The sequence below is a fragment of the Ambystoma mexicanum genome, chromosome 13 (genome assembly GCF_040938575.1).
Source record: "Ambystoma mexicanum isolate Mex_15411 chromosome 13, UKY_AmexF1_1, whole genome shotgun sequence".
NCBI lineage: Eukaryota > Metazoa > Chordata > Amphibia > Caudata > Ambystomatidae > Ambystoma > Ambystoma mexicanum.
The window spans coordinates 190,373,517-190,395,883 of NC_090938.1; the positions used below are offsets into that span (position 1 = coordinate 190,373,517).

The window sequence follows — 22,367 nt, forward strand, 5'->3', positions numbered from 1 at the left end:
CTTGTGATTCCTTCTCCACGGTACCTCTTCTTGGTACCGGTGCCGTGGACGGTTTCATGGACACTTCACTTAGCACGTCCAGCATGTAATAGATCGGCTGGTATTTATTAATTTGATGTGCACTATATGTGCACTGCAGAGGAGCCCTTTCAGACAAATGTGACAGCATTGAGTGGCAAAATATTTCATCTGAATTTGGTTAGGAGTTACGGGTGAAAGTATTTTTCACCCATGAAAAATAGCGTTCCAGACTTAGTGTTGGTTTTAAGAGCTAGTAGCTCCTAACTGTAGGTTTCTGAATTTCAACACCTTCCCTAACATTGTTCCCCCTGTCAGAAAAAAACGAGATTTAATTGTATAACCTTTCCCCCATGATCCCTGGATTAGTGAAGCATATACTCAAGCCTATGTTTGTAAGTTCTATATTTGCAAAGGTTAACCATTCAATGCTGTCATGGACCCCCTACCTAAGGAGATCCCATGTCACCGTAGCTGCTGGCATCCTCCAGTCTTGGAAGCATTCAGCAACAGGTGAATCTTCATGAAATCTCTACATATGGCATCCCCAGCTCAGAATGCATTGAAAAGTTGGTGCGATTGCAGGGTTTTCAGAATCTTTCTAAGGAAATGATTTTCTATGGTCCCGAGTGATCTCAGATCTGGATTACCCAGTACACCAGCACCATAAAATGCCATACCTAGAGTCTTAGCTCCGTGAGTCTCTATAACTGATCCATTAACCACACACAATCTATTGGTCAAACAGACACACACACACTCAGTCAGCAACAAGCAAAACAAGCAACCATGCTAATCAGTCAGCAGCAAGCAAACAACTCCATCTATCCCCTTCAACCCAGAAATACATAAAAGCAGCACATGATAGGAAAGTGACTTAGAACACAAAAGTTCAAACGCAAAACAAATGTGAACTACAAAGGAGTTACATCGAAAGGCATGTGGACAGGCCCGCACTGGGTATAAGGCTATAGGCCCATGGCCGAACCAAAAACACAAAATGCTGTTGTGAGCCAGTTTTTTGGTCAAAGTGGGCCACTTTTACGGCCAATTTGGGCCAGTTTGATGATATAATTCCCTATGCGGCTGGTAGTTTTCGTCAGTGTTGCTGAATAACTATTCTTTAAAATACACTTTTTGCATCACACCCCTTGGTTACTATTCAATCAGTGTCACAAAAGGAATGAATTGCCATTTGCAACTGTGAGCTACTTTTTCATTGGTGCCCGAGACAATTTGATGACTCAGTCCGACCCTGCATGTGGATACAGGCTTATCACACTAATGAACATAAGTAAAAAAAAATAATAATAATATACATATACATATGAATAGAAAACAATATGGACATAATGCATGTAAACAACCTAAACCTGGTGTACATTCTCTAATATTGGAGAAACAAAGAGCATTGACCAAGAATGTTAGTCATTCAATATACACAGTAGGCCTCGTATGCAATACACGAGGAAGAACATGGTGCATCCACAGTGGCAACATCACAAACAGAATTGCATTAACAAAGGACACAACATTAAACCCAGACCTATTTGCTCAAGAAACCTGGGATTTTCACCACTGACTCAAGACATTGCTGGGATTCATGAACATTTGCTCACAGCTCCTTAGATCCATTCCTTTGCGTTGCTCCCACACACACTGTGGAGTATGACATGATAGGTTATCTATAACATGCTTAATATCCAGAGGTTTCTAAGGACGGAGCCACCTTCCAAGCTGAGCATGTTGCCCCTGAGCTACCCTCCCAGGACAATATGCAAGGGAAATATTGATGATTATAAACCAGCACAAAGTTCCCTCCTAAGCATTTAATGACATTACACGTGAGAGAAAGAGACATGCATATAGTCTTTGTTCAAAACTAGAGGATAAGTACATGGGCATTAGAGCATTCCTGAGGTAAGCATGTCTTGCATCAAAAGGAGCAATGATTTCAGTGAAACGTATTGCCACATCGCTATGCAAAGACCAAACGCAGAAAGACGTCTTAAATAAGCACACTACTCAGCAGCGAATGTTCATAAAACGAAGCCAGGAATTATATCTTAGCTATGGAATCACAATACGAAATAGAAATTGAATGGAAGCAAACTAGCATGTACCTGTGAATATAAAGAACAACAGCTGTACAGAGAGACCAAGAACACAGAATAACTACAAAATGGCCACCTCACCCATTAACTATGGGTAACATAGGCATAGCAACTTCTGTGGCGTCCCCCAAAGTGGCAACGGGCTTTTAAAACTAGCACCAACTTATTTAAGCTTGGTATGGGCCATATTTGGAGCTTTGCCATGGTATATATACTTGATGACAGCAAAAAGAACACGTATGAAAACTGGTTGATACCAGTTCCTTTAACAGACTAGGAGGTTAGCACTTTCTTGCAATATCTGTCTTGCAAGATGAACTGGGGCTTAATTAAGATACCTGATTTGGCTAAATAACCCCGGAAACAGATTTCTTCTTAGTGCATATCTATTGAAAATGTTACCTTTATCCTCTCCTACTCTTAAGTGGCACCAAGCCAGGTCAGATAGATGTCCTTTTTGTATTGATGTCACCAAAATGTCACCAAGACCAACATTCGTTTTATTTTGTTCTGCCCTTTAAATAAGTGAGCCTGGACAAACTTGATTTTGAACATTCATGGTCTTAAAAAGGTTTAACTCAGGTTTGGATGCGTTTATGGTCAAATCGACAGACGGAAGTGGCCGAGAGAAGCCAGTAAGACAAAGAAGAGTTTTGTACACTCTGACAGTCTTAAAAATTAGCTAAACAAACTCACGTTGTCTTGTCCTTTGCCGGTTATTAGGACTGTGCATGGTATTTGCTTTCCAATTTTCTGCAGGAATCTAATTGCGTTGATTGTGAATTAGATACTGCTTTTATTGATTGGTTTGTACTTTTGTTTATGTTCAATGTGCTGCAATCACATGTGATCATTTGTATGTATGGTACTCAATCAGAAATGTAATAGTTCTGAATAAAGTTGATGATGATGATAAGTAGCCATAGGTCTCTAATTTAAGAAAACCACCCAACTGAATGCACACACTATCAAGGACCTCATCCCCTGAAATGCTACGGGTTATGAGGAACAGGCAGTTGGAGATGTTTTGGTAATTATTGAGATTGTCTTGTTGAGTTCTTATTCTTGAAGTAAAGTCTTACATAATGCTGCCTTGAATTATGGGCAAATTAACCCGCTTGAGAAAGATGCATTAATGAGAGACCTGACAATATCTGCAATTAAAGAGACACCACAAAGCAATCTAATGAGGGCAGTGACATGGGTCGGTGATCCAGCAGTCAAACTCTTTGTCACAATATTCTTGAACTGTACATCTGAGGAGTGAAAAAAAGAGAGGATTAGGTTGTTGTGTAAGCGAGGGTTGGGGGGAGGGCAGGTGGTAGAGGAGGTAGCCTGAATGGAATTATCAGGAAATTAGGCATTGATTTTTTCTTTAATTCGAGAATCCAATGAGATTGTTGTATTATAAAACTAAGCCGAATCTGAGTTGCAAAACATTTTTCATGGGGAAATGTTATCATCAAGGGTTGTAGGTCATTGGAATTCTGAGATTTTAAACGCCTACCTTTGTGGTTTTTGGACGTTCAGAAGTCTGTATATTTAGGAGGCACTGGCTCATTGATCTACGAGTATCGGGCTGAGTGGTCCACCCGCGGCCGTGGCAAGGACCTCAGAAGATTAGGGAAGTTTCTCGGTTTACTCTGCTACTCAGGTGCTATCTCATAGTTTCCTAACATCCTGCCTTACAAAATGTAGGTTATGAGTAACCCTAGCAACCTTATCTTCTAATGCCTTATTTCCTTCCATTCTCAGGGTGCACAGGTCCAGCAAGTCTATTTTTCCCAATATCTGAAGCCACATTCTCCAGATGAGAGCAAAGGGACACCAGCCATATTTCCACCTGCATCATTGGGTCCTTCATGAAAATGTTACCAATGTTCTTGTTTTCTCTTTTTGTTTGATGGCACTACATGTAGTAGGTATGAGGAGGTCAGTGTGCTTTCACCAGTACTGCAGGATCATAGAGTGGAGTATAGCAGTCCAGTTATATCAGATTTCAATTAAAATCCTGTTTATATAGGCCTCCAGATATTCTGGCTGTCTTAACCGCATTTCTAGCTATACCTGACATAACATATAACGATGATTTTTCTTCAGAGTGTACTCTCCCTCGCTCCCTCACTCACCCTCTGACAATCTCTCACTCTCTAACTCACTCTCCCCATCTATCTCTATGTCTCTCACTGGCTCGCTTTCTCTTTCTTTTCCTCCCTTTCTCCTTTTCTTCCTTCTGCCTCTGTGTCACATTCTCTATCGGTATCCTGCTTCTCTACGTACCTCTATCACTGTCTTCCATCTCGCCTTCTATCCCCTCTGAAACATGTTCATTAAAAATGGCCTGTCTCTCTTTCTGTTTCTCTTTCTCTCTCTCTCTCTCTCTCCCTCCCCATCTCTCCAGCTATCACTGTTTCTCTCTCTCTCACCATCTCTATCTCTATCATACTGTAAACCTAGTCACACCCCTCTGACTTTATCTCCCTCTGTTAATAAGATGGTATTGCACTGTCATCTTCTCTGCAGCTACTTATCTCTCTCTATTTACCTATTGCTCTCGCTCTCTCTCTCGCTCTCTCTCTCTCGCTCTGTCTCTCTCTCTCTCTCTCTCTCTCTCACTCTCTCTCTCTCTCTCTCTCTGTCTCTCTCTCTCCCTCTCTCTCTCTCTCGTTCTCTCTATATCTCACCCCTCTCTCTCTCGCTCTTCCTCTATCCCTCTCTCTCTGCCTTCCTCTAAGGTGGTCATTCCCTTGGTCTCTCGCCGTCCTCATATTTCTGTTTGTATTTCTCCCTTTCCCTCTGAGACATGCTGACAGGGCACTTTATACACTCTGCTGCACATTTAGTGGGGAGCCACTGATGTGTGCTGGGTGGGGTAGTGGCAATGGCATCCACTGGATTCACTCTGATGTTAAGCCCAATGATGTATGTGCTGGGTCTTGCACATGCATTCTTATGCTCAGGGCTTACTTTGCAATACAATAAGTGTCAGGGCCCAAATATGTTCTAGCGTGCTTGTGACGCTGCGTGTGGGCAGTTCCCCGCCGTTGCTGCCACCACACACAGCTGCTCCCCACAATGTTGACACATTTGGGGTTTAACTACAGCTTGTACGTGCTCATTGCAGTTGGTGAATGCTATGGCCATCATTACTTCAAAATCAATCTGAGTCTGAGGCAATAAGTACCCTGTCCTCTCCAGCATTACCATTGGGTCCCAGGCACCGAACGCCAATCAAATTGCATACTAAACCCTGCATCTGCCTGTCATGTCATACTGTGTCAAGGCACCCACCTGAAATATCCCCTTGTAGCCCATACCAGCTTGGTCACTCAGCCTCTCCGGGCTTACCCAGCCCCATTCCTTACACCACTCAAGGTACAATGGATTATACTCTTACAGCAAACATCAGAGGAAGGAAGAGCTGAAAGGGCAACATGATTCCCGTGGCCACCACCGGTGCTACAGGCACCCCACACATGCAGTTCCTCAGTGAAATGGGCTACTTCAGAAAGAAGACAAGTTCTCTTGACCAATCAGAACACTGCTATTCCATTCTTGCTACCCACATCAGTTGTTCCTATGATGAAGCAATCTGAGTCGCAATGAGAACTTTAATCTGGTACAATCCTAGATAGTGTTAGATTTTCATTTGGCTCTGAAAAAAATAGATGCTGCAGAGGCCAGAAGACTCAGAAAGGTTTTGAAAAGATTCAGTGATGCTTGTTATTGACTTGACAGGTTGCAATAGGCCATATAATGCACCTCATATAGGGTGACTGGAAGGCCTCAAAATGGTGGACCTTATTGGATAGTGATATAGACAGGTGCTAAGACCCTTTATTAAATCTTAGAATGAAATTGGAGTTCTGTTCTATGCTTGATTTGTTTTTTTCCCACTTGAGATGGAACAATAACACATTAGAAGAACCATATTTTAAAATCATGCATTTATAATTAGACATAAAAAAGTAATTATTTTAATAAAATGGAAAGTATAATCAAAAGAGAGTAAATTAAATTGTGTAAGAAAGAAAATCTTAAATGAAAAATGAAACAAAATGATCAATGAGACAAATGATGGGGCTCTCGAACATGGGTGACGATTTTCAATAAAAATGAGAACAACACATGGTTATTCAACATATTCTGGAAGCCCTGGTGCCATTCGTTTTGGGGTGAACTCTACAAAGAACAAAAATAAATGTGAGTTGATGATCATGAGAGGATCAGCTATGAACAGAAGATGCTTTTGTTTAATGCTGGAGTAACTCACTGTGCACTGCAGTGTTATGGCCCAAAGCCATGTATTGAGTCAGATTTAAGCATGCAGTGGATTGTTAGATAGAGTCCTTAGGTCTGAGGAGCACCAGTGGTCACCACCAGGTGCAGCATTAGATAGTGCTTTAGGACCTCTATGGGATCAGATGAAGGCACGTTGGCAGTGTTCGGATCTGTGGGACACAAGTGAGTCAGCATTCCAGACTAGTAGCAGTGTTACATAGAGCATGGAGACCTTAAGTGTGCTCCACATTAATTGTCAATTGCAACACTCACAGCCATTATGAATATACATTTTTCACAATGAGATACATCATTAAATAGGTCCAGAGGTCCTACAATTTCAGTATTCAACGCGTGTTTCAGTATTAAAGTCTTAGAGCATCAACATTTTCAGACTTCCTCATCAGCTTTAGAGAATCTGTAGGACTGGAAAGTTACAAATGTAAGACGAAGTGCAGTTCTTAGGATTTGAGGTCCCTTGAGAGGATCAGCTTCCCCTAGTTATGCACTATTAGAATCTCAGTGCATAGAGAGGGTGAACCTTAGTATCTGGACATCTTGAAAGAAACTGTCTTGCCTGGTCTTATCTGGTGAACTCTCCCATGACCCCTCCTCACCTCTTTCCCCTGAGGAGTTGGTCTGGGTCTCAGATGTCTCTCTTCTCCGGGACTTCCTTTCACCTTGGCACTTCTTGGTCTTGACCCTCTTATCGCGCAGGTAAGGACGGGCTCCACCGGAGGCCACCTTGGCAGGAGATAAATTCATGACCAAAGGGAACCCCAAGGAGCCAGCCTCGAAAGCAGGGAAAAAGCTTCTTAGCACCAAAAAACCCTGCTGAATATGGTCCAGATGGTCAGCCAATGATAGCCCTCTTGGTGCACAAATAGGTTAAGGTTTGTAGTTTGAGGTACGAGTCCAATGAAATCTACAGGTGGATCCAGGCAGCTGAAAGCTGAATTGCAATTCAGAAGGTAACGGCAGACAGCAAATGGGAATGGACTGGAAGGGTTGACTGAGCATAGCGGGTAACAGGAGAAATGGTCAGAAACGACAAAAGCGAGCAAAGGAATTGCCAGAGCAGCTGAAGAGGGTGCAGGAACACAGGAAAGGCAAGAACAGTCGCGGACGGTAAGGGGAACCTTCTGTTAGGAAAGCAGCAGAGAAAGAGGAGGTAAGCGAACAAGCCAGTGAAAACAGAGAGCATACCTTGTTGAGCGGGTACCAGCCGAGGACGGTCTCGGGTTAATCAAAGTCGGTAAGGTAAATTAGATGCACCGCTGTAAACGGAGACTGATGTAGCTGGAAGCAGGACACAGGGAGGCAGGACGAAACCAGTGAGACAATCTTCCCGTAACACAGGGAAGGAGAGAAACAGCTAAAGTGTAGCTGCAGCGGGGTACCAGGAAGTACGATACAAAGCACTGATCCGGGACTATGCACGTTGTTATAGCAACGCCGCAATGCGGTGGCCATGTTGGTAGAGGACTAGACCATGCCTGGTCTTTTCCTGATGACTATCAACAGAACGTGGTTTCGAACAAGAACCACAATGCAGTCTCCATCTGTGCCACAACCGCCAAGGCTGCCACATGATAGTATGCCTCGTCCCCATCTGGGTACCCCCAGGCTTGCTTGGATGTCGTCTGTGAAACCGTTGTAAGAGCAAAGGTGCATGAAGATGGCTTCTAGGTTCCCAAGTACGCTCTGACACTGAGAACCCTTTCCAGTGAACCAGGTATTTTAAAGTGCTTCTTCTATACCTCGAGTCGACAATGGCCAACACCTGGTACTCCTCAGGTTCAAAGGCTGCGATGATCTTCTGCTGGCATCTCTTTCTCAAAAAAGTGGTCTGACACATATGTTTTAAGAGGGAAGTGTGGAAGACTGGGTGTACCCTTCTCGTCTTCTTGGGGAGCTTCAGTCTATACGCCACAGGGTTTATTTGTTTCAGGATAGGGTAAGGACCAATGTATCTGGGAGCAAACTTACCCGTGTGCACCCATCAAGGAAGATACTTGGTCGCCAGCCACACCAAGGATCCTGGAGCCCAATTGGGATTGGCTCGTCTTTTGCAGTCGGCACCTTCTTTAAACCCTTGTCTGCTTTCTTCAAGAGATCTCATGACCTCCTTGTGTGTAATCTTCAGGGTGTCCAAGAGATTGTCCACTGTAGGGGAATATGATGTTTAATGGCTGATCCAAGGCAAATGCTGAGGGTGATACCCATAGGTACAGTAGAAGGGACTCATGCTTATGGCGGTGTGGTAGGTATTGTTGTAAGAATATTCGGCTAAGGGCAGCAACGATGACCAGTTGTACTGCTTGTGGTTACAGAAACATCTGAGGTACTGTTCAACGGTGGCATTTAACCTTTAAGTCTGTCCATTGCTCTGAAGGTTAAATCCCGATGAAAGCGCCCTCTGGATACCCAGTTGTGTGCAAAGTGTGGACCAGATCCTGGACGTGAACTGTGAATCTCGATCAGAGAGTATGGTTCTTGGTAGTCCATGAAGCCGGACTATGTCTCTGAAAAAGACGGATGCCATTTCTGGAGAAGTGGGAAGACCAGAGAGGGCAGAAAAGTGGGTGAGTTTGCTGTTGGTGTGAACCGTAACTATAATGGCTCGACAGCCCTCTGATAACAGAAGATCCACTATGAAGTCCGTGAGACGTGCTCCCAGGGTAGTGTCGGTAACAGCGGTTGTTGCAAAAGACCCAACTGTCTGCCAGTCATGGACCTACTGGTGGCACATACAGAACAGGCAGAAACGTAGCTCTGGACATCCTTGTACACTGTCGGCTACCAAAACAGTCTTCTCACCAACTCTAAAGTGTTCTTCAGACTCTTGTGCCCCACCAATGGTACATCGTGACACCAATCTAACACTTGGGCCTGTAGGTTGGGTGTAGGGATGAACAGTGCCGTGCCATGGTACAACAACCCATCCTTCTGGATTGAGTTGGGATTCCCCTTGTCTTCCATCTGAATCCGTTCTTGGACGGCTTGAAGAAATCTCGATGCTAGAGCAATAAACTTCTTGTCTGGTAAGAGCAATTCCCTTCCCCGGAGAGAGTCTTGTTCTATATCCCAGCTCCTAGCGAGAGCGTCGGCCAAGATGTTCTGAGAGCCCGGGAGATATGTTATTTGAAAGTCAAATTGAGAAAAGTAATAAGCCCACCTGGCTTGGCGAGAATTGGCACATTCCATTTGATGGAGGACCCTAAAGTTATGATGATCCGTTCTTATGATGAAAGGCTGGACTGAACCCTGTAGCAAGTGTCTCCAATCCTTGCAGGCCTGTTTTATGGCCAACAGCTCCTTCTTCAGGATGGAGTAGTTCCTTTCACTGAGCAAGAGGGTTCTGGGATAGTAGACTATAGGGTGTTCCATTTAATCGGCGGTCCTTTGTAGGAGAGCTGCACCTATTGCCCCATCTGAGGCGTCGGTCTCCAGTATAAACTGACGTGTCTGATCAGGTTGCACAAGAACTGGGGCTGAAGTAAACAACTCCTTCAACTGCTGAAAGGCTTGCAATGCCACTGGATACATGTAGAACTTTGCTCCCTTCTTTCACAAGGCAGTGTTGGGAAGGACCCTGTTGGAAAAGTGGGGGATAAAGTAGTGATAAAGATTTGCCAGGCCCAGTAATTTCTGGACATCCTTCAAGTTCTTAGGCTCAGGACACCTTAAAATAGCTTCCACTTTGCTCGGGTCCATCCTTATTCCGTCCTTAGAAAGGATATACCATAAGTAGGAAACAGACTCAGCATTGAACCGGCACTTATCCGGTTTGACGAAAAGCTGATTCTTTTCGCGACGACTGAGCTCCTCCTTGACGTCGATCAGATGCTCAGTGGGGCTAGAGAAGAATACCAAGATGTCGTAGAGGTACACCACTACCGACAGAAACAGGAGATCCAAGAAAATCTTGTCTATAAATCTTTGAAAAACCGCAGGTGCATTCACTAGGCCAAAGGGCATAACGCTGTATTCGAAAAGGCCTAAGGGGTTCGGAAAGCGGTCTTCCATTAGTTCCCTTATCTAATTCTTAGGAGGTGATAGGCTGTCCTGAGGTCTAGCTTGGTGAAGATAGTGGAACCTTTCACAGTCTCCTGAATGTCCCGGATTAGAGGCATGGGGTAACGGTCTCGTAGGGTGATGTGGTTGAGTCCTCAGTAATTTAAACAGGGCCACAATTTTGAGGATCCCTTCTTTGGTATGAAGAGTAAGGAGGTCTCTGCCTGAAGATCTGGATTCCTGTATCAGTCCATTATGTAGGTTTGCTTCTAGGTACTCCTTGAGTGCCTTCCTTTCCGGAAGTGAGAGCGGAAACATCCTTCCAAAAGGGACTGTTGATACTTCTTGTAGCTTCAGCAAACAATCTTCAGGTCTGTGTGGGGGTAATAGTCTGGGTGGTTTGTCATCGAATACTTCCGCATATTGTTGATTTTGCAATGGGATACTAGACACAACCGAGGAAGAGAGCATGATTTCTTGACCTACCTGGTCACTTTAAGAGGAATGCAGAAGGCAATGCTCTTGGCAAAAGTCTGAATTGAAACTGAAGGTGTTCTGCATCCAGTGTATGCGAGGATTATGTCTCCTTAGCCATGGAATTGCCAGAATAACTAGGAAGTGGGCAGCTCTGATAACATCAAAGGTTACTGTTTCCTTGTGTCTTCCCATCTGAATAGGAATGGGGCCTGTCTCCATCTCTGTGGGACCTGAGGAAAAGGGGGTTCCATCAACCCCCTCTATCGGGATGGATCTGTGTTTGTTCAACACAGCTAAATCTTGCTCCTTCACCAAGGTGATGTCTATAAAATTACCAGCTGCCACACTGTCCAGCATAGATAACACCTCCACCGTCTTCTCGGGGTCGATCTCTAACTGTAAGAGAAACACCATCAATCTGGCGTCTTCCGTAGGATTCACTTCTTGTGCGTGATTGCAGGGTTGTCATCTATTTCCCCTGATATCACCCCTGCATTTACTTGGGGGAAGCGTTTCCCTTTCTCTTGTGGGGCACCTCCGGACAGTTGTGTAGCAGATGTTTCGAGGACCCGTAATACATACACAGGCCCAGTTCTCTTCTTCTCTTTCTCTCATCCGGCATGAGGGCCCCTGAGCCGCTCCTATCTGCATTGGCTCCTCGTGTGAATGGTCGGATCTGGAAGAGTCCTTGGTTGGAGGTGGGAGGTCTGTCACCATGGAGTAGGCCCGCTGTCTTCTTCGTTCCTGTCGCCTTTCCATCATGCGGTATTCTATCTGCAAAGTCAGGGTCACGAGTTCCTGGAAGGTGCCTGGGCATGCTACCAGAGCCTGTTCGTCCTTGAGGTCTTCATGAAGTCCTCTCCTGAATATTGTCAACTGTGCCGAATCCGGCCACATGGAATCGCTTGCAATCTTCTGGATTCTGGACATCTGAATCACCCTGTCGGACATCCAGCATTGCTTCATAGGAGGCAAAAAACACCGCTGGTTGATCAAATCTGGTTCAGAACAACTAGGAAGACTGGTCGAAATTCTGTAGGGCCGGGTCATTATTAGTCACGAGGGGAGTGGCCCATGCGTTTTCCACCAGATTGTAGATTAGGAACCCCACTCGGGCCCTGTCGTTCTCATATGCCCTTGGTCTAAAAGTGAAATAGACCTGACAGGCATCCATACATTCTTTCCAAGACTTGGGACTGCCATCATATTTACCAAATGATAATGGCATGGGAGGTAAATCCCCTCGGTCTTCGTTCTGTGCTGTCGCCTGTTGTTTAAGTGCAGCATTTTCAGCTTGTAGATTCTGCATCTGAGCGGTTAGGCCTTGGATGATGGCCACTAACTCCTGATATTGTACCAAAGACGCCATGGGGAATGTTTGTCGTTGTATACTGTCAGGCCTGGTTTCATCTGGTGAACTCTCCCGTGACCCCTCCTCACCTCTTTCCTCTGAGGAGTTGGTCTGGGTCTCAGATGTCTCTCTTCTCCAGGACTTCCTTTCACCTCAGCACTTCTTGGTCTTGAACCTCTTATCGTGCAGGTAAGGACAGGCTCCACCGGAGGCCACCTTGGCAGGAGATGAATTCCTGACCAAAGGTAACCCCAGGGATCCAGCCTCGAAAGTAGGGAAAAAGCTTCTTAGCACCAAAAAACCCTGCTGCAATATGGTCCAGATGGTCAGCCAAGGATAACCCTCTTGGTGCACAAATAGATTAAGGTTCATAGTTTGAAGTACAAGTCCAATGAAATCTACAGGTGGGTCCAGGCAGCTGAAGCTGAATTGCAATTCGGAAGGTAACGGAAGACAGCAAATGGGAATGGACTGGAAGGGTTGACTGAGCGTAGCGGGTAAAACGAGAAATGGTCAGAAACGAGAAAAGCGAGGAAAGGAAATGCTAGAGCGGCTGAATAGGGTGCAGGAGCACAGGAAAGGCAAGAACAGTTGCAGACGTTAAGGGGAACCTTCCATTAGGAAAGCAGTGGAGAACGAGGAGGTAAGCGGACGAGCCGGTGAAAATAGAGACCGTACCTTGTTGAGCGGGTACCAGCTGAGGAGGGTCTCGGGTTAAACAAAGTCGGTAAGGCAAAGCAGATGAACCGCTTTAAATAGAGAAAGAGGTAGATGGAAGGAGGACACAGGGAGGCAGGGCAAAACCAGGGAGACAATCTTCCTAAAACACAGGGTAGGAGAGAAACAGCTAGAGTACCTGCAGCGGGGTACCAGGAAGTACGATACAACACACTGAGCTGGGACTATCGCGCGTTGTAATAGCAACGCCGCAATGCAGCGGCCATGTTGTTAGAGGACTAGACCACATCTGGTCCTTTCCTGATGACTATCAACAGAACGTGGTTTCAAACAAGAACCACAATGCAGTCTCCAACTGTGCCACAACCGCCAAGGCTGCCGCATGACAGAAACACACTCTAGCTTGAAGGGCATTCTTAGTGCATCACTGCATCAAAGATGTCAGACGTCACCATAAGGTTCTGTGGTAAATAGGACCTCACTCCTGCCAAAATATCATCTTTCACAATAAGGTGCAGTGTCAAATAGTATCTGGGGGGCATGAATATGGTAGGTTTTCATAATGAGGTGAAGTGGTAAATATGATGTAAGGGCTACAGTGCAACTTTGTTGTCAGATGTTTTATTGCTTGGATCCTACAGCATCAAGTTGATCCACTTTCATCAGACAGAGTTTTCAGAAGCGTTTGAGGATCTTGAGCTCAGCATTCACCATGTTGGACAGTGCTTGTGTCGGAGGTTGTTGAGTGGTCTAGTGTTCTAATTCATTTCCTGTGTTATGAAATAGGCCTGCTTACCCCATGAGGCTATGCGCCAGTGTCCTAATGGTCTCGGGTGAGCCATATGTCACATACGATGTTGCACTGATTTTCAGTGATGCACATGATCTAAGATCGTAGATAGGATAAGATGTCACCATGAGGTACTATGATAAATTGCACCTAAGATCTTAGATTTGACAACATTTCACAATGATATTCACTGTCAAATAACATCTAAGCGCCTGCATTGGATACAATTTCACAATAAGGTTGAGTGTTAAATTGGACATAGGAGGCTGGGTAGGATAAGATTACATGAAGATCCGTATTAAATAGGATCTAGGAGACTGGAAAGGATAATATTTTACCATGAGGTTTACTGTTAAATAGAATATAAGAGTTTGAAAGGGATGCAAGTTCATGGAGATCCTGTTTCAATAGGATCCAATAGTCTGGATAGGATAAGATGTCCTCCTCTTCTTTCTCCTCCCCACTCCACTTTCCTGTTCCTTTATCTCTTCTTGTCTCCCCCTCCTTTGACTTCCACCCTCCCTCTTCTCCCCCTCCCTCTCCCCTTTCCCTTTCTTCCTTCCCATACCTCTCCTCTTCTCTCCCTTCCCAAATGCAAATTGTTCTACATGCTGTTTTTCTGGTTTGAATCATGTTTATTTTATTGCTTCTGTGTTCCATGTTTAATGTATTTTGGTTGTTATGCTGTAAAGCGCTTTGGTGTAAAGCGCTATGTAAATAATAAAATACAATACAAATACAAATAAGAAGTCACCTTGAGGTTAAGTGGTCAATTACGTGTAAGATCTTTGATACGATAAGATGTCATGATCATGTGCAATGTAAAGTAGCATCCTAGAGCCTGGAGGGGATACATTTTCACTGTGAGGTTTAATTTTCAAGACTCTTAGAGACTAGATAGAATATGATTTCATCACAAGGTCAGATTTGAATTGATTCTTAGAACCTGGATTGGGTAAATCTCATCATGAGATTCGATGGTAGATCTGAAATTGCACATGTTTTGGACTGAATCAGCTTTCATCATGATCTGCTGAGTAAGTGCCTAAGGATTTTAGATGAAGTACTTGCTCACAGTGCAGTGCTATATAAGGTCTAAAGGGATACAAAGGGTCAGTATTGACTGCTGGGTACAGTCTAAGGTTTTTAATGATGTTAAGAGGATATGCTTTCCTCTGGTGGTGCAATATTAGAGAGTGAGTGCATTGAGAGAGATATCTTTCACCAAGCGTTTCAGTGCAAGTTGGGGGTCTGAAGGCATAGAGGTGGCCAGGTATCATTGTGATGTGCAGTTTCAACGAGGGTCTTATTGCTGAAGAGGAGACATTTCACAATGCAGCTTAGAGCTAGATACGGTCGGATTGCCTCTAGAGAATCTGATTTCAACATTAGGTGATATATTATTGTTCAAGGGCTTGTGTGAGCAGGGTTTCACTTTGTGGTGCACTGAAAGCATTGTCTGAGTATATCAAAAAGGGAAACCTTTAACATGTGGTGCAGAGTTAGGTCCTGGAAATCTGGAAAGGGTGAGCATTTGACTTAAGATGCACTAGTAGACACTGCCAGAGATCTGGAAGAGGCTCTCCTCTCAAATGAATCTGTAGTTTTAAGCTCAGACATGACCAAATGCATCTGGATTTTGAGACGTCTTGGCCACAACCTATGCCATGTTCACTAAATAACTAAGGGGTCTAGAAAACACTGCACATGCACAGGTGTTGAAACAAAGGTATCAAATTAAAAAAGTATGGTTCCATGACAATCAAAAAAAGACAATTCTAGCCATAGGATGTTATGTAGACCTGGGGGCCCGAAGAGCAAAAGAAATTAAAAATGTTAGAGCAAGGTGTTCCAGATCAGGAATGCTATGCCGGCAATGCCACCTGCACAACACCTTTGCCCTTCTCCAAGCAGCACTGTGCATCCTGAAGACGGATCCTTCACACCTTGAAGATCTTGGTAAACCTTATGTCATAGCTTTCAAAATTAGAACTCCCCAAAAACAGACACTAAGAGCAAACATCAGGTAGATGTATAAGCCTGGTCGGGATTACCTTTTTTCCAAATAAATGTATTGAAGCATGTGTACAACCATGCAATTTGGGGCAAAGCAGGCTTTAAAATAAATGGGGCGAATTGGCAAGCATGTTTAAAGTGTCATTAACCATAATCCTGAACTGGGAGGCAGTGCAGCAAGTAACCACCTCCAAGGCCTATTGGGAACTTGACAGGGAATCTAATCACAAACCAGAATTGCTTACAGGGCTGACTGCCATATGCTCTTTTGAGCTCATCAGCAGTATGTTGGGAGCAGCACTATGAATGTGTGTAGGCAGGCACCTAAAATGTGCAGGCTCTGATAGGAGAGTGTCTTATTCCCTACAAATTAATAAAGGAGAATGCACCAGTTAGGGGTTTGAAGTATACAACCAAAGAGAATGGAGGCAGCACTGGGGTAGTATCAACAATTAGCACCCTGGTGGGGTGGAGCTAGCCAATCAGATGGCTAGGAACGCGGTTTGATACGCTAGTGCAAGCCTGCGTTCCATACCGCCTGACGGCCGGCTCCCCCGGCCGCCATCTCCCACAGCCTCTGTCCCCTTATTATTATTTCTTTCACCCTCCCATCCCACTACTTACCTTATTTTCGCGGCACCGCCACAGCCGCTCCTTCCCCTTGCCTACCACAGGCCACCATGGAAAGGGAAGAGGGACTCCGTGTGGAAAATCTTTTTTATTAGCACCCCGGGTTACCGATTTGCTAGCCCGGGTTGCTAATGGCCTTAAGCCCCCGTTCCAGGGGATGGAATGGGGGATAAAGGCAATATGACTCGATCTTTGAGCCAGTAAAATGATTCACCTATAGGGAACTTGGGAGATTTTTAAATAGGCCTTCAATTTTAAAAAGCCAGGTTGTGATGGGACAGTTACCATGCCAGGTGTGCAATAGTAGGTAATCACTTTGGATGGGATAGCGGGTATGAAGACCAACAGTTCCCCTTCTTTCTGGGGAATCCTTCTGCTTGCTGTTCCGCCACTACTTCAATTCTCGATTTTTGGGTTGTTTTCCTCCTTTTTCCTTTGCTCTTTCGTCTTCCCCAATCATACCAAGACACATGTACAGACCAACATCGGCCATTCGTGAAATGTTCATACAGTTTCCTTTACTTGCTTTGCATTCTGGGACTTGTAGTTTTTACTTGTCCAATTATACATCCAGGAATACCAGTCCCAGAATGCAATTAAAAAAACAGGACTGGAAGACCATCTCCAGAATGACTTGGGGCGTTTTGTCATTTATAGCTTCCAGTGGGCAATCACGACCTTGACTGGGTGAACATTCATGCTCATAACATACGATTTAGAGTGTGACCGGAGCACTTGGGTTGTGTAACTAATATGCACACTCCCACCACCATTCACTGAATATGATATGATATGATATTTTATTTATATCGCGCTCAAACACAAGTGTTTCAGAGCGTGAATATCTGAAGTCTGTGCTCAATTTTTACCGACTTGCAACTTTGATTCCTTCATTTGGAATAATCAGTCATTTAGAAACATCAGTCTGCATATAGCCTGAAACTATCACCCAAAAGACCAGAAGCAGGGGTCAGAAACCCTTGGCTCTTCTGAAGCTTTGGACTACAACTCCCATCAGTCTTACCAAGCATAATTAATGGTGAAGGCTCATGGGAGTCATAGTTCCATACATCCATAGAGCCATACGTTGCAGACACCGGACTAGAGAACCTGCAATTATACCCATCATAGATGTAAAACAAAGCTTTGTTCTGGCTCTTCTCATTTTATTGTATTCGTGCTGTGTTTGGTTGTTCTCATTAATTGCAAGCATTTTTATATGGCTTTGAAAAAAATAGTTCATGTATGTGCGATGTTTTATATTGTCAAGGCTTTAAGTTGAACCAGTAAACATGGCTTGACAGGCCATCAAAGTCGTGAAGCTACTCGCTAAATATATGTGTGCCATGTGTTAAAAACAGGTATATTTTTTCTTAAGTGCTAATGCTTATCATTGCATAGGAATTGATTGTATGCTTCGTATTTCCGGTAATTAAGGACTATTTGCAAACAAATTGAAATGACAAAATACACAATATTAAAAGCTGTACCGACATGCATTGAAATAACCCCTAAGGCTACCTAGACACTTTGAAAAGTTTGGAACGGACATGCTGTTAAAGATAGTCATTATATCAACTGATAGCACTGGGATTCAACTCTATACATTGCAAGTCACATGCAAACCTCTGCAGCAGGTACATTAACCCGTTGGGCCACCACTAAAAGCTCTATTTACTTTAACAATCTAACAACACAATCAGAACAAGAAATACTGAACTTTAAAAGAGGTTTGTTTTGGGCGACATTTAGGCATACACCAGTACTGAGCCTGGAGACAGTGTATTTGAAGCATTGTCCTGGCCAGACTCATTCTAAAGGAAGGAACAACAGCAGGACACAGAGCAGTGAAGGGAAACTTACCAGAGCTCCGGGTGCCTGATGGTTGTCAGTTGAAAAGCGGCTCGAGGACGGGGCGCATCGAGGAGGACAATCAAGAGATTATGTATCGGTGTAGTCCATGGCAGGCACGGGGAGCCTGAGGAAGAGACAGGGGGCAGGTAGAAACAAGATGTGAACTCTTTTAGCTCTGCAGCCTGACGTTCCCCCACCTATGCCATGTCCCCCTCCCACGCTCTCAGAAATGAAAGATTATTTAACCGTTGGGAGGAAACTGACTTAACCAACCAGTTGAGCAACCCGGTGAGTCAGAAGCGATTGGCTGCAGAGAGCCTTGCCTGGGGTAAGAGATACCGATGCAGAAGCATTAGCTGAGTGCGGCACAGGCCTCTGTGAGTTTGTGTGGCCAATGGTTCTTGCATCTGTTGATCTTCCAACACACATAAACGTGGGTTCCTTTTTCTGTTCTTGTGGCTAACCGCATTCTGGTCTCTGATCCTGGCTTGCAGTTTTACTAGGCCCTTGCCAGACTTTTTGCCGACCTTGAAGATGTGACCCTTTGCCCCTCCTATAATGATAGTTTGAATATGTTTTTTGACTTTCATTTTATTAATTGTGACGCCAGGGATAGTAGCACCATATGCCGTGGCCTAGTTGCTCCTGGCTCTAGAACATTTCTAATTTCCAGGTTAAAGCCCTGTTGCCCAAGATGACGTCGATATAGTTTGGGGAAATCCCCCCAAGCAGAATAACACCCTCTCCCTTGTACAGCTCAATTTAGGAGTTTTGATTCAAATGATGTCAGGCTGAGTTTGACTTAAAGAGGGTGATTGAGATCAGGGCCAAAAAATCTCTTTTTCAGTAACAGATGCTTTATTTGTCTGCTGTTGACATCATATACTAAGGAGTATTATCATTTGTCAGAAGCTGACAGTATATGCCCATGTGCTGGCATTGTTCGAAAGCTCTCCACCGCATAAGCTCATGTGCTCACAGCCTTTGCAAGCCATTGCTATTTCAAGAAAAGAAAGCCTTGATGCTGTGTTAGACCACGTCCAAAAGTTGTTTTTTTGTACACCATTTATTGGGCTAACTGGAAGTACCACGCAGCGATGGAAACATGCATACGCTTTTCTCCATAAAATGGTGCAGGTGGTGAAGACCCAACCATCCGATGTAGATGTCTATGACCACAGTTTGCAGACCCCTTTATAAGGCTATTGTTGCATTCTGGTACTTGAAGTCTTCCATTCTTCAGACGGGGAAACTAAAGATTTCGTTAAAATCTTTTTGTGCAACATTTTTCTCTACGGATTTATTTATCTAACATCTTAGTTTAGGACATTATTTATGTGCCTTTCAAGTCATCTCTATGAAACATACTAGCAGTTAAGCTTTGTACATATTGGACCTTATAACAGGTTTGGTGGTAGCCCGCCGGTAAATCCGGCGGCATACCACCCAACATTGATGCCGTTACCAGCACCTGGTCTGCTGGAATTACTGGGAGATTACAGGTACCAGAAACAGTGTGTTAATCCCCATTCCATAGCGTCCCATAGTACTCGATGGGGGGATTGCCGGTAGCCCCGGTCCCGGTAACACTGGCTGGAGGTAAATCAGGACACCCCACCAGCAAACTTGTAGTATGCCAGTTCATAAATATGTCGGTAACCGGAATTACCAGCATGGCAATTCCGACCAGCAAACATAAAATGAGGTCCACTGTGTGTGGTCAAGTGTCTTAAGTGCACACCAGCTCAAATCTCGATTTCAACATTGAACTAAAGTGTTAGACCCTGGGCAAATACTTTTATCTCAGTGTGCATATTCTGCCAAATGTAGGAGCCCTAGAAGTCATTCTATTTACAGTTACACTTTGAAAGAAGCCTTGCTCATTGTTTAATATGATATACTTTTGTTTCAGCAAAGAGGAGATCCCTGGAAGGTTTGGCATTAATCTTAACCTCTGGCATTGCTCTGGGCAACCCTTCGGATCCTCGTTCTTTAGCCTGCCAGAAAATTACAGAAAGGAGAGAGACCATATGCAAATCAAATCAGCCATGGCCCCAACACTAAAGGGGGAGTTCAATCCAAACGACTTGGTTTTATCCCTTCTGCACAAGACTGCCAGCAACCTCAGGCATTATTTGGTATCACTGGGTGTTATCAGTGAGGAATATTTTGGGTGTCCGAGCCCCACAGACATGGGACCCATATCTGGGCAGACCCAACACACCCAGGGTGATGACAGCCAAGCAAAAGGAGTGTTTGCTGGAAGTCACATTATTCTAAACATGATTCTAAACCTCTGACATTACTCTGGGCATCCCTCCAGACCATGGTTCTGCAGCCTGCCAAGCCATTACAGAAACGCTAAATGCCATAGCAAATTAGGCTTGGTCCCACCCCTAAAGGAGCAGTCCCGCCCAAACTGCTTGGGCTCAATCTTTCTGCATGAAACTACATGCAAGCCAGACATGTTTTGGCCTCATTGGACATCATGACATACGTGTAGCTTGGGTCTCTAGGCTCGGGACCCACATCTGAACATACCCGTCCCACTCGGGGATACTATAGAAAAATCTTTTGTTTTGCTGTTGTTTTGCTCCATACATCATATTAGTAGTGGGTATTCATTTATTGGCTATCACATATAACGACCTTCTAATGTAACTTAAAATATCATCATTAAGTGTTGTGACTGTTCACTACATGTCGTACTTCTCTCCAAACGGGAATCCCTTCTCATGAGGCCAGGAAGGTAAGGCTGCTACCCCATAGTCTCGCGCTTAGAAACACTTGTGAACAGGCGCATTATAAATGACGTGTCGTATCCTATCAGTCCCCCTGGGGGTAGTATAATGAGAGAGGATCTCCTGGGGAGGAACTCCCCCCTGGGGAGAAAGTCGACCATCTAAGGTGTCACCCTTATAAGAACATCACACACTCTTGCCTCTTCTTCTTCTGCTAATCTCTTTGTAGAGAGTAGGCCTATGTGTTGTCGTAAGGTAGACTTCCTCAAGGTCCTGGAAAGTACTGAGATAAAGAACATCAGGAACATGGCTACCTCAAGTTGTCGAGAGGCAGATGAATACGTCATGCATCGAGTCTGCCCCACCCCTACCTACATACCGTAGAAAGGAGAGAAGTACATTGTTTATGGCATTAACCCCTTCCCCGCCTAAATATTGCAAGTACGAGAAACGCTACTCACTAAGTCAACCCTACCGACTTTATCCTGGAACCATCGAAGTAGAGATGAAGTCGCAAGACCAAGAAGACATGCACTTGCTGTAATTGAAGAGAATGAGAGCAAGTGGCCTCACTGCCAGACTAACACTCAAAGGCACATGAGACACAAAGCAGTTATGTACTCACTGTGAAGTTACACAGACATTAGGTCAAACTCGCATTTAGACACAAAGAATATTAACTGCATTCAATAGACACTAAAAAACATATCATAATCAATGTATATGCCAAAACACTAGATGCATAAGAATACATGTAAAAGCTTGCTTAACGCAGAAGAGCAAGAGGAACGAGTGGCCATTTTGGAGAAAAGGGATGCCTCAAACCTGCAGAGAAATTCAGTTTGTTGAATTAGCTGGAACGCAGATCTGCACAAACCAGACAGCAGCTACGTGGACCCCTTCCAAATTTATTGCAAAAAAGGAAGAGTAGGCCAGCCATAATGTTGAACACACTATAACAATTCCCAAGTCCAAGACATATTTCTCTTAGATTACATAAAAGAATAAATAACCTTTGAAGGCCAGGTGCCAGCCAAATAAAGGCTTGAAATTGCACGAGTAATAGCTCAACCATGTCTCTAGTGGCTGAGGAGGGTGATAATACCCATGGTGATAGGAGTTAAATTCACAGTAAACGCCAAGCAAAAGAATTCAAAATGTGGTCTCCAGACATGTGACTTGTGATTAGAGGACAGTGTCCGGTCTTTAGTGCCCGACACAGATATGCACCTTCCTCGACTCTGTACAATGTTCTCAGAAGAAAATGGCAGACAGGGCCAAGTTCAAAGCTAGAAACCCTGGCTTGTGGCCTAGGGAATCAGGGATGGTACCTTGGTTAATTGTAAAAAGCTGCTTTTTTGGAGTCTCTCCCACTACCACTATATTTTGCTCATTTGCTG

General features: G+C 44.3%; 1 protein-coding gene across 3 annotated transcripts in view; it reads right to left on the reverse strand.

Moving 5' to 3' along the window:
* The window catches only part of PTPN7 (protein tyrosine phosphatase non-receptor type 7), a 460,997-nt gene that overhangs the window by 283,924 nt on the left and 154,706 nt on the right, over window positions 1-22,367 (reverse strand). Inside the window, exon 2 of one of the 3 annotated variants that reach the window (XM_069633590.1) lies at window positions 18,236-18,350. The exons of 1 other annotated variant lie outside the window; for it this stretch is intronic. The gene's annotated coding sequence lies outside the window, so the exon portion shown is untranslated. Of the gene's footprint in view, window positions 1-18,235; window positions 18,441-22,367 lie in introns of those variants that run through there. One more of the 3 variants, XM_069633591.1, reaches the window with a different exon arrangement.